This window comes from Ambystoma mexicanum, chromosome 10 (genome assembly GCF_040938575.1).
Source record: "Ambystoma mexicanum isolate Mex_15411 chromosome 10, UKY_AmexF1_1, whole genome shotgun sequence".
Taxonomy (NCBI): domain Eukaryota; kingdom Metazoa; phylum Chordata; class Amphibia; order Caudata; family Ambystomatidae; genus Ambystoma; species Ambystoma mexicanum.
The window spans coordinates 1,561,432,123-1,561,451,928 of record NC_090932.1 but is presented as its reverse complement, the minus strand read 5'-3'; the positions used below and the strand labels follow the sequence as shown (position 1 = coordinate 1,561,451,928).

The 19,806-nt window shown below is 44.9% G+C and overlaps 1 protein-coding gene across 2 annotated transcripts in view; it reads right to left on the bottom strand.

Moving 5' to 3' along the window:
• The window catches only part of SPECC1L (sperm antigen with calponin homology and coiled-coil domains 1 like), a 909,747-nt gene that overhangs the window by 889,314 nt on the left and 627 nt on the right, over positions 1 to 19,806 (bottom strand). The gene's annotated exons all lie outside the window — the stretch shown is intronic.

The window sequence follows — 19,806 nt, the reverse complement described above, 5'->3', positions numbered from 1 at the left end:
TGCAAGCAGTAGTCAGCAACCTGCTGTGTCGCTCCAGACGTTTTAGACTACAACTCCCATGACACTCACCACTGACTAGCCGAAATTGAGGGGAGCTAGGAGAGCCTGCTTAGCTTGAAACCAACCGTAAACAGAAGCTATATTTGGCTCCACAGGCCAACTGGTGCCATACACATATATCCATATGGCATTAATCATGGGCATTTAGGAATGTGCATAAATGAGCACGAGGACACACCCAAAATACATTTAAAGCCCAATAGGCAATATTGAATTGACAAGTTACAGTTTGCATCTCAAGTAAGAGTTCATTTTGCAGCACAATAGCTCCTGTTTTCCAGCGATAGATCCTGCTTACTAGGAGATGCCGATACCCAGAAATTGATTTTTCTCCTGCTAATCAAACCCTTATTTCGATCGCTGCTAGGGCTGCTTGGAGTGTCACCTGAATAGACAAAGGTTACAGACCTTGGGCAAGGAGCCACCAGATGTGCCGAAATTGTGAGTAAATTCTGAACACATCTGCATCAAGCGAGGCAGATTTAGTTATAAATCAGATGCCGATAGTTGAAACACACTTTGTAGAACCAAGATGCAATAAACAGCCAGCTCCTCCTCAAATACTAGGTGGCAGAAACAGCATCTTCTGGAGTATTACAATAGCTGCGATTACAATGTGAGCATATCTAATGAGTTCAACCATCACAGCAATTAAGACAGACACACTCAATGCTGAGTGCCCCAAAACAGGCTGACCTCACCCTGATCTAAAAGGATAGAGACCATGCTTGGGTCATCTGATGATCATCGAACTACACGAAGTCATTCCCACATCATCAGACGTCATCACAATGTTAAAGTCATCAGCAAATATCTCAGAATGGCGGGTGATGATTTGGCAATGAGTTTAGGATGACAACGAATATGCTAACATCATCCCTATTTTAGAAAACTAATTGTTCCTGATGCTTTTAGGATGACTTGCTGATCAGTTCAAAAGATTGCACGTTTGTCCCTGATGATTTGGTGGACAATTCTGGGATGACCTGCCAATTACTTCAAGAGCATTGCCATGAAACAGGTTTGTTCTTGATGATTTGGGGATGACTTACTGATTACTTCAGAACAGAGTTTGTAGGATGATTTGCGGACCAATACAGATTGTCATTCTGCTTTTGCTTAGTTGTACTCATGATGAAGGACACCCCACTGTGGCCAGGGTAAAGCTAGAGACTATGTTGGGCCAAAGTGGAAGCCAGAGGCCTAAACATAGCATACACCTCCTGGATGAGAATCCTTTGCCATCCCAGTCAAAAGCAGGCACCCATCACCATCACAATCCCCAATGTGGCATGGATAAAGCCTGAGACTATGTTGGGCCAAAGTGGAAGAAAGAGGCCGAAACATAGTATGCACCCCCTTGGTGAGAATCATTTGCCATCCCAGTCAAAAGCAGGCACCCATCACCCTCACAATCCCCAATGTGGCATGGATAAAGCCTGAGACTATGTTGGGCCAAAGTGGAAGAAAGAGGCCGAAACATAGCATGCACCCCCTTGGTGAGAATCATTTGCCATCCCAGTCAAAAACAGGAACCCAGCACCCTCAGAATCAATACATTATCATGCCCACTGTGTGCGACTACATAACACTTATCTGTTTGGTATTAGGTAACCCACCTTTTGGTATAGGTCTGTACTACACTGGTTGGTAGTGCAGCCAAGCCCATCTCAAGAGATATAAATGTGAGCTGTACAAATGAAATCCGTAAATACAAGTAGCCAAGTAACACTTACACTCAAGGTTTCAGTTATAAATAGTTATATATTTAATTGACATCCATTTTTAAATAAGCGTTCTTTAGAAAGGCAATTCATGTAACAATGTAACTATACTTTAAAATTACTTTTCAGAATCAGAGCAAGTTAGTGGATAATCTTTGGATATGCTTCTTACACAATACCTACACACTGGGGTGACTTCAATCCGATTTTGAGGTTGCAGAAAGGAAGTTTTTAACGAAGGAAAAAGGTTAAATCGGTTCTCAGTATATGCGAGGACAATGAAATCTTCCAAATAATTCTAGACAATAACGGTCTAAAACAAGTTACCACCTGTGAGAGACAAACAATATCAAAGTCAATGGACTAGAAGAGTCTGCAGGGAGTCAGGACAGCCAAAGTCAATTTGAAACAGTCTATGGAGCTGAGGAACTTCTCAAGAATCAAAAATCTTGCAAAAAGTTAAGAGTTTGTTAGAAAAATCACTTGTAGGGTCGCAAGCTGTGAAAACAGAGTTGCAATCAACTCTAAAAGTAGGCCACTGCAATTCCCAACTGAGGAAAACACGACGACAAGACAGTGAGGTAAGCACCCCAAGTCTAAACAGTACCTCTGGTTTGAAGAAGAGTGGTCCAGCAGGCTTCTGTCCTGCTACAACGATGCAGACCCATTGTTCCTGAGCCTCAGCCGGGAGGACAAGAGGGAGGACATCTGCAGGTCTCCTGCGATACTTGGGAGGTCGTCGGCAGCTACGGGCGCTTTTCAATTCAGCTGCACGTTGCAGTTTCAGTGCTTAGTAAACAGCACTGTTGCGGATCTCGGATACCTGTTATGCTTCCTTCGGTCCTGCACTCTGGTGAGGGGACTCGGGCTCTGGTTGTCCTGCTTCTGGAGGGTTCTTAGGAGACTCCTGGAGCTTCTGGCCGGATTTCAGACATTTCACTCGACTACAGATGACTCGACCCCTGGCACTCGGTTCTTGCAGCAATGAAGAAGTACAGCCAGACAGGGAAGATGGCCTAGTGGAGTTTGTCTCTGGGTTAGTTGGTCCCACTAACCCAAGGGGAGAAGTCGTCCATTCCGGAGCTTCTCTGTCGAATTGAAAAAATGAGTTTCAGCACAGCAGCAGGGCTTCACCGGGCAATTCGAAGGTCAAGGAGGATGCAGCAAGCTTCGTTCACAGATTCATTGTCAGTTGACTCTGCCTCTAGTCCCAAAACACTCGCCTTTTAAGCAGGATTCTCCCATTCATGAACAGCCTTGGCCGCCAATCACACTTTCAGGACAGCCAGCCAGCCAGCCAGCCAATCAGGGCTGGTTGCATTCAGGCATTCCTAGAGACAAAGAACATGGGGAGTTTCGGGACCCTCCCTCACATCCGGTCCTTCCAGACACACTGGAACCAGAGGCAGTCATCGGGACTGAAGGCCGCTAAAGACAAGACAAGACAAACAAAGGGATCTAATCTGTTTCGACGCACAGAGTAAAACCCAAGAAAGACTTCACAAACAGAAAATGTTGAGGAAAAAAAAAATAATAATAATAATAAAAAAAAGACAGGGGCCATTTTGAGAAAATGGTCACCCATGGGTGCTATACTGCATCTGAGGGTTCAGCCTAGGGTAGAAAAGCACAATGGTAGGAAAAAGTAAACCACCGCCACCAGCCATTTAAAGTAGGGAGGGTAACATAAAAATGTTACATGAGAATGTAGGATGAGGGGCTTCTAGGTAACCCCCACACTGCAGCACTCCACATAAAATGGCATGTGCTGGACCCACAAAGAGAAAAGGAAAAGGTAAGGAAAGTCAATTTCTTTTTACTTTTCTTGGGAACAGTAGTTCACACAAGAAAAGGAATTTTAAACCTTATGAGAAATCTAAAGGATTTCGCAGTAACACTGCACTAAAGGTGCTGTGTGTCAACTTACAAAAAGTAGATGCCTCTGGAGTGTGTCAGACTCCCAAAACAGTGAAAACGCATAATCCAATACAGGTCAAAACACCTGAGAGAGTGGGAAAAAGGTCTCACTCACTCCAGGGTTAAAATTAAAATGTCCTACAGTGCAATACAGTCCAGCAAAAGAGCTGGGGATCTCCAAGGTTGAAGGGAATTAGCACAGACATGAGAATTCTCCCTAACATGACTGCACCAACATATGCCAGTATTCACATGTACTCCTTCACACAGTATTCATGTTTTCTTTGCGCAAAATCCAATAATCAACAACCATAACCAAAAGTACCGCCAGAAAAAAATAAAAGGAAGCAATAAACAAACAGAAACAAAGTCCCATGAACCAAGGCCTCAACTATCCACAACCTATCAAATACAAGCAAAAATAAATCACAAACAGCAAAGACTAAACCCCAAAGATCAGGAAAAACACCAATCGAAAGAGGACGCTCACTAAAGGAACACAACCCACACATCATTACTCGCCACAAGAAAGACAAAGAAGCCAGAAAAAACAACAGAAATATTAAGAAATCCCAAACCACTCGGGAAGGCACCGACCAGCATGATCACAAAACCCCAAAAAAACTTGAGAAACATCCAAGATGGCCCAAGGAGACATACAAATAACAGAGCAAAGACAGACTACAATGCTCGCTACCTGTCAACATACGACAACGTGGTAAACTAAACAGCACAGCAACAACGAACTGACAGCCAACAAGAGCCATGAATACAGACCCAACCAGGACACCAAACGGAACAAGACAACTAATAAACCATTCCAACCCGGTCTCCACCATTGACAATACGCCAACCAGAACAAGGAACAAATTTGAATCCATCACACTCTACACCCCCTGTATCACCAAGACTGGAACAGAGGGGTACCTACCCTATTTACCACCCGGAATTAACCAATCCCGCCATAAACCTTATCAGTCTACTCAACAAAGAGAATGACCAACAAAGAACCACCCCACCCAAAAGACTCAACTGGGAAAAACCCACCTGGACCAGAAACCCAACCAACACCACACTGGTCAGAACAAACAATACTAACATCAGGACGAAAGGCAAATCAATGACCTCCTAAGCGAAGGAGGCACAGACGTGCTCTTCCTTACAGAAACCTGGCTATCGGACAGCCATCGCGAAATAAGCAATACCCGATAATTATAAATGAAAACAGACCAACAGAGAAAACCGAAGAGGAGGCGGAATCGCAACTATACACAAAAACACGCCTAAGCACCTCGAATCATCACAACCAGGGCAGGAGACTATGAATCCCTCCTAATCAAGATAGAAGTCAACGACCAATCCAACATTGTCTTCCTCCTGATCTACAGACCATCTTCTTACAACCACAACTTTGCAACAAAACTGGTGGACAAGGCTGCCATGCTATCGACCCACCACGACAACCAAGGTGAAAGAGATCCCATTGATACAAACAGACACAACAGAAGACACACTCACCAATTGGATCACCAAGGCCCTTGACCAATTAGCACCAGCTAAAACATGCAACACCCAAAAAACTGGTAGCAAAATGGTTCACAGAAGAACTGAAATATCCAAAAAAACTGCAAAATGGAGAACAATACATCAGACAAGACCAGATAAAATACCAAAGACAACACAAACTGTACAAAGTTACAGACATCAAAGCAAAAAACAACCCCCCCCCCCCCATCTACTACGCCACAAGAATAGAATTGTCAAACAATTCGCAGAAATCAGATTTTAAAAAAACAACCTCTTACTGCTAAAATTCCATCACCCCTACACAGACACTTTGAGACAAAATCACCAGCCACCTGAGAACAATAATAGACAATACAGGAGGCCATCAACCTGCCCGGGGCAAATACAACCACCGGACCACAGACACCAGACACCAGAAGAAACACAGATGAAAACAAAACTCCATCTGCCTAGAACCAAATCACAGAGGAAACTTTCGCCACACTGATCAAGGACACCAACCTTGCAGGATCTCTAAGGGACCCTTGCCCCCCAGACATCTTCAAAGGAATCCTCAACCACAGAACCCCAGTGACACGCTTCCGGAACCTAATGAATTTATAACTCAAAAGAGGAATACTACCGTCGTCCTTCAAATCAGCAAACATCAAACCACTGATAAAAAAAAAAACAAATACAAATACAAATTTTAAAAAAAGGTCAGAAAGCGCAGAAGACCCAAGCAACTACAGACCGATAGCCAACCTGTCCTAACCCAGCAAAGATCCTGGAGATCCACGTCCACAAAATCCATCTTAAACACATTGAAACAAATGGAATACTCGACCAAACACAAGTTGGCTTCAGACCGATGAGTGGAACAGAATCAGCACGTCTATCGATATGGGACAAACTTAAAATAAAAACGCAGTCAGCACCCAATCGGTGCTCCTTCTGTAGGACATTTTGGCAGCTTTTGACACAATCAGCCACGCAAAACTAATAAAAAGATTGATGGAATGTGGCATGCAGGAATCCGCACTGAAGTGGATTACCTTATTCCTAACAAACCGAAAGAACCTAACTACCACCGTTCACCTCAAACACCAAAAATACATCCTGCAGAGTCCCACACGGTTCCAGCCTCTCCCCTCTACTTTTCAACATCTACATGTGCCCACTGATGAAAATCATTCGATCCTACGGACTTACCGCCTACAACTACGCAGACGACACAAAAGATTGTGAAAACAAACCACAACACAGAAACAATATAACAACCCTCAACAACTGCCTCATAGACATGGATGACAATGAATAACCTCAAACTGAACCCTGCAAAAACGGAAATAAAGCTCTCACCCGCATGGTTCGACTGAGAGAACCCACAATTGCCAATCGGCATGGGAACGCAACCAGAGACTACCAATGTAGTAAACAACCTAGGAATACTCATGGACAACGGACTATCACAGGAACCGCAAGTCAACACAATCGCCCAAAAATGCTTCTTCCTCCTACAACTACTCAGATCCCTGATACTAAAAAGAATTATCTATGCAAATAGCCTCTACCTAGGAATGCCAGAAAGACTCACCAAGAAACCCAAAAGGGTGTAAAATACAACAGCCAGGATCCTACTAAGACTAAACACAAGAGACCCCATCACTGCAGCACTGAAAACACTATACTGGTTACCAGTAAAAAAAAGTGCATCAAATTCAAAGCACTCTGCATCGCCCACAAGCATTGCACAGACAAGGAACGGAATTCCTCCAATACAAGATTAGCCGGTATCGCCCAGGAAGGGAACCTAAATCCAGCAACAACCTACAAATAGAGGCAAAACACCACTAAAAAAAAAAAAAGATAAATAAAACAAAAAAAAAAAAAAAAGGACATTTGTCGGAACACCGTTCTCGCGTCTAATTGTTAACACCTGGAAAAACATGCCCAAAGTAATTAGAACCACAGAAGACCACATCACCTTCTGCAAACTGCTCAAAACCTGGCTATTAAGCAGACAATGACAACTTAGAAGGTACACCAACAACAACAACACCGCAGACAAACAAGTAGAGAGGAGACGAGAGGGGCCAAAGAACTGGAAACAAGAACCTGGCTAAACCGTCAAGCAGCATCCAAAGGGCTGCCCGTAGAGAGACCACAACGATAGATACACCGGATCTTGGTCTAGTCACACTCATAAATATACAGTGAACCATACTATGCCGTCATTCAGAGTGAACCACCCACATAGCCCAATACCATCTAAAATGCAACAACACACCAAGATGCCGGACTACCGTACAGCTATGATCTCCTGTGACTGAGTCCCTTATGGACACTAACTAACCAGTGCACACAACCAACCCATCATAACCACACAACACTAACACCAATCCAAAACACTACCACTCACCAGAGGCATGGAATCTTACCCATACGGTTACAATGTGCAAGGCCGCTCACAAGTGACCACATGCAAAACACTCACAGAAGCCAATTTCTCCTGGTTCTGAACATATCCTCTCATCCTTTTCCCCCCACTAACCCTCCCACCCCACTTTTTTGCAGATCCACACAAGCGCCTGGAGAGACTGCCCCTGGGTGGCAGTGGTGCGGTACACATCAACTGCACATAACAGAATGCCAGTAATGATACTAAAAATGCCCATTATGGCTCTGCCTCACACTCCTGTTGGCTTTGCCTTTAAAGATGTCTTGTCACAACAAGAAAACCTGTTTGCTTTACGTTTGATACCTAGTGAGAAAATCCACGCCACAGTAAGAAATGGCTTGACTAGCTGCCCTAAATGCCAGTCTAGACACATAATAACAATCATCATGCTTGCTTTGTCATAGAATCCCAGTAAAAAAAATGTCATGCCACAGCAAAGAATGGCTAGACTGAGTGCCCCAAAATGCCAGTGCAGCCACATAAAGGCACATATCATCCTTTCTAAAAAGAAAACCGAGGGTGTACTGGCATCTATTATGGATACCCATTAAAAAGTGCATCGTGATTGGGATTCTAAGATGGCCACTGAGGGGAGAGCAGCGTGATCATGGAGCTCTCACACCCCCAGCCCAAAGACAATAAAGATAGATTAAAAGAACCTTCACCAGGCAAGGATTTATCAATGTAGGGTGGAGTGCAACATCCCGGATCGCTGGGGGACTTTGACAGAGGCGGGTGTGCAGCCTCCGTCTCTACGGTGTCAGAGGCGTGGGGGCACTGCACCCGCGGCCAGTGCAGGCCAAGCTGAGAGATAAGCTTGTAGACCGCGAACAAGAAGAATCACCCAGGGAGACCCAGGACAGCCAATGATCCAGTGCGGCTGCAAGGCGGGATGGTGGAAAGCAGCTGCTGTCGGACGGCGGAGGACCCCGTCAGGAAGGAGCTGCCTGCGATACCGGAGGCCCGCAGGGGCTGGATTCGTGGAGCAGGGGCTCCCCTGCGGGCGAGCAGCAGCGGGACAATCGAGTCGGGACTGAGCCGCTACCGCACCGTCAAAGCAGCGTCCTATCAGAGATATCAGGAGGACCGTGAGGGGTCAAACCCGTGGCCCACTGCTGAGAGCTGTGGAGCAGAGAAGAGCACCCGGAGCAGCCAAGAGGCCCGGGAGGGGCCGCACAGCGAAGAGGCAGGAAAGCAGCAACCCTAAAGGGCTCGACTCTCCCTTGCCACCCCCGTCGGGGGGAGAACCAGCACAGGCCAGCTTACGCCCTGGCCCAAGGAAAGGGTGCAATCAGGCAGAGGCTGGCCAGTGCAGGCAGTGATCAGCAGGCAGTGATCACCAGCTTTGAGCAGAGTGACACTGAGGTGTGGGTGAGCGTGGCAGGAGGGCCCCAGACCAAGCTTTGAAGGCCGCACTTGGCAGAGAAGACCAGGGGAGGCCCTGTGGTGGTATAGCTGGGCAGCTGGAGGCCCATTTGAGGTACATTTTCAATTTTGGAACTGCACATAGTGCCTCAGCCAGAACACCCCATCCAGAAGCACAGCAAGAGGCGCAACATGAATAGAAGACAGTGACCGGTGGGGCCAGGCCTCCCCGGGCCAATCATGAGGCCGAATAGAGGGCTAAAGGGTCCATCTTCATCCGTGGTGGACAAGGAAGAATAAGCGAGAGGCCATTTAGTTGGGCTCAGGGCAGAGTGATCCTGGCACCAAGGCCAGGAGGAGGACAAACAGTGGCTGAACTGTGCACAGTTAGAGGGAGGTTCCAATCCCCCAGCACAGTCAAGGGCAGACCCCCAAAGCAGCAGAGGGAGGAGGTTCCTACGCCCTGGAATGAAATGTCCAGAAGAGGTTCAAAGGATGCAAAACAATATCAGGGAGAAGCGGCAGGGCAGGGCTCTCCCCCATCAGAAATGCCCACGCACTATATCAAAAAACAAGGGGGAAGGACATGCAAGCTGAAGTCTGTGAAGAAACTACAGGAGGGCAATCTGCAGAGACTCTGGCGCAGAGAAAGTGAGGTACCGGCTGGGGGAGATCAGGGGCCCGGGGCAGGAAAGGATCTGCGGGCGCTGGCAGGCACTGCAAAAGATTAAGTGGTCAGGGGGTCCTTCGCCAATGCTTTCAGGATTTTGGGGACAAGATAGCGAACACCATTCAGTCGCAGTAAAGCATTATGCTAACGGGACTGTCCCAATAGGTGAAGGGGAACATAACAAAACTAGAGGAGCTGGAGACGGTACACGTCTGCAATCATTAGCCTGTGCAGGTATTATTACCAGGGCAGTTTCTAGTCCATTTGGTGCCCAAGGCAAAACACTAGTAAGCACCCCCACCCGCGGGCCACTCCCAAAATACACTGTTCCCAAGGTCAATAAATCACTGACTAATAAATAAAATCGGTTTTGGAATTGTTAGTAAGAGCCACATGGCAACCCACACATTTGGAAACAACCAATATGTTTTTGTGTGATGAATGTGCTGCAAAACTTGAAGGGGCGTAATAGAACTCGTCTGAAGCGATAGCTGGATATGCCTCAGTTCCTCAGCCAACTGGGAACCATCTATATCAGATTCTGGTGCACTATCACCACCCCCGAGGACATTGTGGCACTTGTTACAGTACAAAGCTTAGTTAAATGGTCATTAGCTATAATATATATATATATATATATATATATATATATATATATATATATATATATATACACATATATACACACAGGTTGCAATAAAGTTATATAGTCATTAGCAGTATATATACACAGTTTACAATATAGTTATATTACATTTGTGTTATATTACAATATACATGGCAGAAGTGGAGGCAGCAGTCCTCCACTTACTAGTTGAGAGTGGCCTTGAGGTTGTTGCGGAAGACAGAGATGAAAGTTTCAGCTCTAAGGGTGGCAGGGAGTGAATTCCAGAGTTTCGGTGCAATATAGGAGAAGCCTAGACCTCCAGCTGTGGCTCTCTTTATGCGTGGTATGTGTAGCTGGTTGGTGTACTGAGTTCTGGTGGGGCGAGTGACTAACAATTGCTCCAGGTGCTTGCACAGTTGTATCAGTTCTTCCTTTCTCTGTGCGCAGACAAATGGGAAAAGCACTTTCAAGCGAAGTAGTTATGGCGTCAATCAGGGTATAAAATACGGTTACTTTAAAAAGTTCTTCATTCTCAGAGGTCTCGTCCTGAGTCTCATACGCAAATATTTTCTTTTTTTTTCCTATGCCGTTCTGTTGCCTTAAAAGTAGGGTGCCTTAAAAGTAAGGCTCTCTCTTTTGCTATTACAGCAGACTCAAAACCAACACTCCTATAACTTTTGACAAAGGCAATGCAGTCCTTAAGCAGGTCATTGCAGGCCGGCAAATCAATTTGTCTGGACTGCATGGATTTCCTTACAATTTTGACCTGAAATAGGTCATACCTCACAACTGAAGTACAAATAAAACTGAAATCTTCCAAGTGTAAAGCAAGGGATTTAGCCTTGGAGGAAAATGTTGTGTCATTGACTTTTTCTTCAATACTCATGAGTGCTGTGTGTATCTCAACAAATTGATACTGCACTGCGCTCAATATTTCAATTCTACATTCCCATCGTGTTTCACAGACCTTTTTCAAGGAAAGATTTTTTACATGCTCAGTTAGAATGTTCCAACATTTGGTTGAAGCTGCAAACAATTGTACAGTCTCTGAAGTACACCATAAAGAGAAACAGATTCACAGAGGATTTGGAAGCATCACCAACCCTCAAATTTAAACTGTGGCAGCCACATGGGTAAAATAAATGCACGGGGGGGTACTGCTCAGAACTCGCGCTTGGACTCCTTCGTTTACCCCAATCATGTTTGCACCATTATCATACCCCTGACCAAGGCAGTTGTCCATCTCTAGCCAGCATTCTGACATCAGAATACAGAAGGTTTGCAAGTTCTTCACCAGATGCCTAGTCTGCAGGGTGATTCTTTCACAGAAATGTCTTTGCCTGTAATATCCACACTTCCTACAGTGTAAGACAGTTGCTTGGTGTGGATGATATCTGTGGTACAATCCAAAATAACAAATATTTTGCAACCTTCACCCTTTGTAAAATTGCATTCTTTACTTGAGACCCCATTAAACTAATTAGTTTATTCTGAATGACATTTCCACAACAGGGACAGTGGATCTCTGTTTGGAGTAAATAATTTGTTTGAAGAGCGACAAAATGCCAAATTATTTTTGGACAGAAAGATAACAACTGATATAATTCTTCCAAGCACATCCCGTCAACTCTTGGTCTCTGCATGAGATAATCAATACCAACATGTCCCGTGAGGCACCTTTCAGCATCCACCCACTCGCCACTGTATTTGGCATGTTCAGGAGACACTTTGTGCATTTTCAAATAGTTACCAATATGCTTCCAATATTAATGCTATCAATACCAAGTTTTGATTTTGGCATAGGGTCAAAAAGCCTACAGCAAAAACAGTAGACTATCCGTCAAAAGAGAATATTGCAGCCATGTCCTCGAGACTTTCTTTGTTAGGTAATACCATGAGCCCATATGAAGAAGAAAAGTGCCTATTTTTGTCACCCTTTGGGTATGACTAACTAAGAGGTGGCATTGCCTGTGGCCCTCCCATTAGAATTTGATCATGCACATGTCCAGCCATTGATTTAGGCCATAAAGAAATGTCTGCCTTGTTCCCGTTGGTCATCATTGCCATCTAGTGCTTGGGTTCTTGAGGCCTCATCTCTTGAAACGTGTGGCATGACCACAGGTAGTACCGTTTCCTCAGGAATGCCTGTTGCCTGGCCTTGGGGAGGGCGCTTATCTCCTGTTTTTGAAGAGTGAAGACAGTACTTGGTACTTTTTATACCTTGCGCCACTTTTCTCTGCCGGTTCTGTTCTCCCAAAGGTCTTATTGGTTTTGACATTGCCGGGACGTTCAAATGCCTGAAGTAAAAGAAATAGCCAGAAAGTATGCCCAATTATAACATGATGCAATATTCTTGCTATGAGTAATCCAAACTCCCCAAAAACGTTTTTTTTTTTTTTAAGTCTTTTCAGTTTAAATGATGCATGGATTGCAAAGCAAAGCAGCGGTAGGAGGCTCCATTCTAAAAGGTGCTGAGTTTAAAGTGGGCCAAATTTGGAGCGACTACATTATGGCCGTACCCATTTGAACAAAATTCTAGCATTTGGACAAATACGATGTATGCCAATTCCTACCACTGGATAACAGCTTCCAGTTCACCATCTCACATAGCAAGTGTCAATCCCTCTCTCAACTAAATACCGAACTACAACAAAACAAGGCTCTAAATTGGCAGATGGGGTAAAAGCTTTAGTCTGGAAACTCCACCGATACCACAAACTGCACTTTAAGGTTTGAGAGAGGCAGTAACTTTTGGTTCAGAGAAAGGGCTGCTTGAATTAGGACCACATAGCACATTTTTACAGAGTTTCCTTTCAATTACATCTCACCAATGACCAGAGTTTTTTTGGAGTGCCGTTTGTCATTTGAAAGTCACTTTTAAAGTGATGGTGCTTTCAGATTGTTCGCTTTGTGCGGAAGGAAAGGACAGAATGTCTCAATCACAGCCACTTACCCATTTCACATAGCCATCCAGTGGAAACATCCTACTTATCTGCAGCACAGATGCCAGCCTCCGGGTCAAATAGGCAGGCAGCATCTGACCAGAACCTCAAGCGATCTAATACAATATTCCTCAACTGAATGGTCTTTGTTTTAACCATTAAGAAAACAAAAACTGAAATGGAACAATACAGAGGTGAGGAACCAGACCACCACAGGAGCACTGGCGAGCTTCGTTACGAGGCCAGAGTGAAGCAAGGGGCATGAAGGCAAATAAAAAGCAGGGTGTGGCCTGAGGGTAAGAGCATCCCTCACTGCACCTAGGACCAACTTCCCACATAAGCTGCAGGTCACTACAGCCCGACTACTGGCACATCTATGAGCGTTCACTTTTCAGTACCCGGAGGGTGCTCTGTGCCAAAGGAAAGTACTAGTCAGCAAACAACTCTTCTGACGAAACATCAAAATGAGGCATTCAGCTGATGTGAGCACAGAGTGCTGGAATCCACTTCACTTAGTCCTCCTGCAGCCCTGGAGTTTAGCAAATGTGCACATCGCAGTGTGCATTTCACAGCAAGTGTGATAATGCAGTCTCTACCCAGTTTGGTCACAGTGCTGGGAGATCCCAGTTAAATTTCAAATCCTCCTCCTCCTCCTGCAAGTCACATCTATCCCTACCCTCAGCTATCTTCCATCTCTGGAACCGCCCATTGCTTCCATTTCTCACGTGCAGTCTCTGCCCCTATTTTGCTTCCCGTATAGGGCCTATATTTTCCTCTCTTTCGTCCCCCCTTTCTTAATCTCGCTTTCCTCACCTTTTCCTTGACCATCTCGTTTTCTGTCCCACTTTAATCTCTTTCACTCTGTCTGCATGGCCGTCCTTATTTGAGCCTTACACCCGCTGCACATAATCTCTTACATGAAAGACACCTTACATTTGATCACTTATTAAAGGGCAGAAACACTTTTAAATAGAAGTGGAACCCATTCACTATACCATCCATCCATCCATCAAACAATGCCTTCAGGGGCCCGTGTAGAACTTTTCAAAGTAATTCAACCGACAGGGCAGGATCTCAAGTAGTCCCAATTTCTGGACTGAAATAATAAACCTCATTAGCAGATTGCATTCTGGTACTTGTAGGCCTGTTTATATAACTTTTACAGGAATACAAAATGAAACGCATAAAGATGGCATATCCCTGTAAAAGTGGATTAGAGGGTGCGTCTGCCCATTTTAAAGAAACAAGAGTGTGAAAAAAGCATGTGATGAGTGGGCATTGGGCTCACTACATTACTAGTGGTCAAATATTCACACTCCAGAGTTATTTTGTATGCAGATCTATCCATGCAAGGGGCACACCCCATAGGGCCAGTTACACATGCATGTAAACCTCCAAAGATCTTTGCACTGCCTGCGTTTCTGAATTCTGGCCAGAACCTTTCTGCCCATCATCCTTGCCCTGCCAATGAAAGGAGTAACATTTTGCTGTTCTAAACAATGAAATAAAGATACACCATCATAGCTCAAACTCGGATCTTGTCCGCGAGACCATGCAAAAGCAAACAAACCGTCTCATCAAATAGATTCCCCTTGGTTTATGGGGATGTTTACCATAGTGTTGTGATGATGGGATCCATATTGATGAAAAAGCAGCAGTGTTAATAGCCCTGATGATGGACGGATGTCCGAAATGCATTGGCTGATATTATGTGACACTGACGAGTCAGGAATAAATAACGGTATTTGAAAAATCACACAAGGAATCGTGAACCTATGATTTAGAAGCAAATTTAATCTATGAAAGCAAGTTAATTGATTTGAATATTGTTTGGAACCCGGGAAAGGGTCTTGTGATTGAGCTCATCCAGGAACGGAAGCGGTTTGTTCCTACTCTTTTGGATTATGCTATAACCTTGTGCCTAGGCTAAAGGGTGAGCTCCCATACAAAGTGTGAGAAATAACTGAATCGGTGAACTACCTAAAAGACTTAGCGGTGCCCACCCTACCCCAAAATCCGATCTTTACCATAGGCCCATGTGTACACAGCGCAGCTTCACCCAGTTGAGAAATCCTAGCTGCACCACTGCAGCCAACTCAGTATGAGAAAGGACTCCCGCCAGGACGAAGAATAATTTGCATGGGGATATAACTTCAATGGAAGCATGAAAAGAAGTGTAATTAGTTCCATATGTTCCTGCCCCGAATCCTAACTCGAAACAAATTAAGTTCTCCGAACTGCAGAAAACAGTACCAAGTTTCAAACCTTTCCAATTAAAACCAATAAAGAAGAAAGGTTGCGGCTGAAAGTGCCCAGAACAGCAGCAACTTCCAATATACGCTTTCAACTCTAACCGAGAAATGTTTCTGCTATTTAAACTTTTTTTGGGACAGAACAGAGTGGAGCTACGTTCTGCCATTTACCCTTTCAGGCGCGGGACACCTAAAGGGAAAGCAGGAACACAGCAAAGCGATTGCAATACACACACTCGAACCAACCAAGGTAGGAGTTTACATGTTGGAAAAAAATCTGAGCTAGGAGAGTGTAAACAATATATTCCCATTTACCCGTTCTTGTCCAGAATGCATTAACTATGCAAACTACCGTTAGAGCACCAGCCGAACACTATGTACACAGTTTAAAGCAGAGGTCTTCTAACTGTGGGGCACGGCCTCATTTCAGGGTGCGAGAGCCCAGCATGAAATGTAAAAAAATGTTGTTAAAAGATTGTTTTTTTTAAATGGAGGAAATGGGTAGGGGCGGCTCACATGGTCGGACTGGACCATAAAACTGTCTCAGGCACCAATGAGAAAGTGGCCCACAGTTGCAAATGGATATTCATTACATTAGTCACAGACTGCTTGACTAGTACCCAAGGTGGTGTTTTTTGTTAAAATGCAAGCAGATTGTGATATTTAAAGAATATTTATTCAGCAACAATGGTCAAAATTATTAGCTGCATAGTGAAGTAACTCATCAAACTTGCCCACATTGGCCAGAAAAGAGGCCCATTTTGACTGGCCTACACTAGTCTTTTGCATTTTTGGTACAGACATTGCCCTATAGGCCAGTCCGAGCCTGGCGGCTCATCCATAATGAGCGAGGGGGCGTCCACCCATTGGCCCCCTCACCCATTATGGAGAAGCTGAGGAGCCAGCCCAGTGAAACACTGAGCACTCCCTCTGCTGCTTTTTCCAGCTGAGGGAGTGTTCCTGGGATGGCTGAACTGTCAAAGGGAAACACGGTTTCCATTTGACAGTTCAGTTCCCCAGCCACACATGCTCACTGAGCCATGCAAGACCGGGGGCGAATTGCATCGCCAGCCTTGCATAGCTCATTGGAAATGGTGGCTGGGGCACTGCATGTTTCCATGTGCGAGGGGGAGCTCCTCGCAAATACAGACAGAGCAACCTGGAGCAGGGTATTTCAGCACGCATGTGCAGGCCCCTGCAGAAGGTACGTTTAGGTTCATTCATTTCTTATTTCAAAATGTGTAAGGATGCATGTATGCTTGTGTTATGAGTGTGTATGGCCATGGGTGCCTGTATGAATGATAGAGAGATTGGTGTGTGTGTTTGTTTGTTTGTGTCCGTTTAGCTGATTTTGGCGAGTGGTGTGTACAGTGGGAAGAAGGGTTGCACAATCCCCCTACACACCTGCCAAGCTCTCCTTCTGAGGCGCTGTGGAGCCCAGAGGACAGGGATGGTATTTTTATTACTGCATATCTCTCATAGATGTCCAGTCAAAAATACCATGCTTTACCTCTTGGCCCCCCCAGGACCAATTGCAAACTGTTTGGCTTTATACCCATTGTATTTTTAAGTATGCTCTAAGAGGCAACATTTGAACCCATTATTTAAAAAAAATTCACAGGGGGAAACACTCCCCCCAAAAAACTCCCTTGATTGGTTTGGGCTCCCTCGCTGCGCTCGGTGTGGCATTTTTCTGGGAAATGTTTATGCCCCTCCACTTTAAAAAATGACCAGCTGCCACTGGCACTCAGACTGTGTTAGCAACAGGGTGGAGGGTGCCCAGTGACTGTGGTGGGAGCAGAATGGGCAGGAGCACTGCGATAGTGGTGGGAGCAGGGTGGGTAGGGCCCAGGGTCTGTGATGGGGTGCAGAGAGCCCAGGGACTGGGTATGAGTGGTATGAGGGAGCCCAGTGCAAAAGCGGAAAGATGCAGGAAAACTCTATCCTCTGGACCAGAGTATTATCGTAAAACGAGAAACTGAAGAGATATCCAGAGAGCAAAACACTATTATTTACAAAAGTATCAAATTATTTTATTTATCATGATACAAAAATTTAAACAAGTCAATTAATGGCATTCTACTTTGTAGAGCATCAATAAATCACGTAACACAACAGCATAGATGAACAAATAACTGTGATTAAAATACATCCATCTCAACAAACATTCATAGTGCAGCATCCAAACCATACATCATACATAGTGACATTCAACCAACCAACAATGGCTAAAAAGATAACTAAATTAATTAACATTATTTGCCAATTGGGAGTGGGACAAACATTCATCACATCCCATTTGAATATTTTAGTGTTTACAAATATATTAGACAAACAGCAATAGAATTCATTAAAAACAATCTATCACAAGGGCGGATCTGTGAGGAGAAGTGTTGTGTAGATCACATCCCTAAAAGAATAAACTCAACCGGTTTCGACGTAGAGTGTGTAGTAAACAACGTCTTCATCAGGAGATACAAAGCGAGAAGCTTATATAAGTAGCCATTAATATGCAAAATGCCAAGGATGGATCGTATGCTGGAATCGTATCGCCAATGGAGTTATGACTGTAGTTAACATGACACTGCTCTCAGTAGCCCCCTTCAAGGATTATGGTACGGTGGCTTTCTGGAAGGTGATGCAACGAAGCAAATCGTGTCAGCAGATGTACGGCTAGTGTACTGGTTATTGCTACCATAGCTCATATAAAGTTTTTCTTATGCTTCCAATTGCATTATTTCATCAATCTGAAGCGCGCTCTCGCTGCCCCTTGAGTCGATCTCGCGTGCAATGATGCTGTGGCTGCGGGCGCGCGCTGGTAGCCCCAACTGCCACAACCGAGCAGGGCCACGCCTCTCATTGCCAGCCACCAAGGGGAGCCCAGTGTCTGTGATGGGAGCAGGTGGGGGAGCCCACAGACTATACTGGCAGTAGGGTGCGATGACGGCGCGCAATAGTTCATAGCCATGTGTACATACTGTATATTTGGTATTTCTGGGGGGACCAGCCTGCCCAAATTTTGCTCATGGGGACCCAGACCAAACATTTTTAAGACCACTGGTTTAAAGGAAAATTTTCTAAAATGTCAACAGAAACATCGGGTTGGACTACCTTCTTTCTGAGTAGTTCTGCATACAAGTGAGTCAGGGAGGCAATGCAGTCTCTTTCTTTGTGCACAGGTCCAGGTAGAAAGCAATTGGAATGCCGGACCGGGAAGCTGCGACCGCTCAAAAGCAGCCGTCTTTTTTCCTCCACGGTGTGTTATTCCGGCTTGATTACAAAGGCAACATACCTGCCAACATTTGAAAATCAAAAACCCTGAGATGTATGCCCCGCCCACAGTCACACAAGACTCCACCCATTTGCACATGGCTCTGCCCACATGTCAAAAGGGTAAACTTCAGTAAAACCAATAAACACAGTTTTTTTAAAAAAAAAAAAGGTAAACTCTGTTGCAAGGCAATGTGACATCAGAAATGTCCAGTTCAAATTGAAATATGCATATTTCATTAAAATTGGCTTTTCACAACCACCCACTTTGCATAGGACAAAAGGCATTCGCCTTCCATAAAATCAACACATGTACACTCCAAGAACCAATACAAAGGTTTTCCCTGAATTTTGCAGTACCGAAATTGGACTTTTCACCTTTGTTGTTTTTCATCAGGTTATTTAGTGCAGTTGTGCATTGAAACTCGGCAAAAAAGAATGAAAGGTGTAGCAAAATAAACACACGTTATTTTGCTTCACCTGCATTTTTTTGCCAATTTGCTGGAAGCGTTACAGTCATTGCTGCAGAGACAAAGCCACACTCAGGCAGGAAGTCCGCGGCGGTGCAGTCTTGCAAGCATTAAAAAAAGCAATCAGTAAAAGCTGCCACCCAGCAACGGGCTGATGGGAGGCATATTCGCGCAATTTCCAGGTCAGCGAAAACCCAGAGACCCGGAGAAAAGGCTAAATACACAGAGGTTAGGCAGGTATGAAAGGCGGGTGGCCACCAGGAAAGGCGCCCTTTTATGCCCCCACCGTAAATGGCGGGTAAGTTCAGAGAGCCTCTGCCTTCCGTAATGTTACTTAAGAACTATGTGAATGCCAGTCAGCAGCGACCACTACTGTGCTGCAGCTACTCTCCCCACGGCAATCGCACCCAGGGAAATGTTGACCTCAAGGGATCGGGGCAATTTCACCCCCCTGGGACAAGTGCACCCCGGGCAGTCCCCCGGGTCAAGCAATGGGACCGATTATTATATATGTAGTCACTTACACCAGAGCAGGGTCTGTATCAGAGGTGTTGCTAGGTTT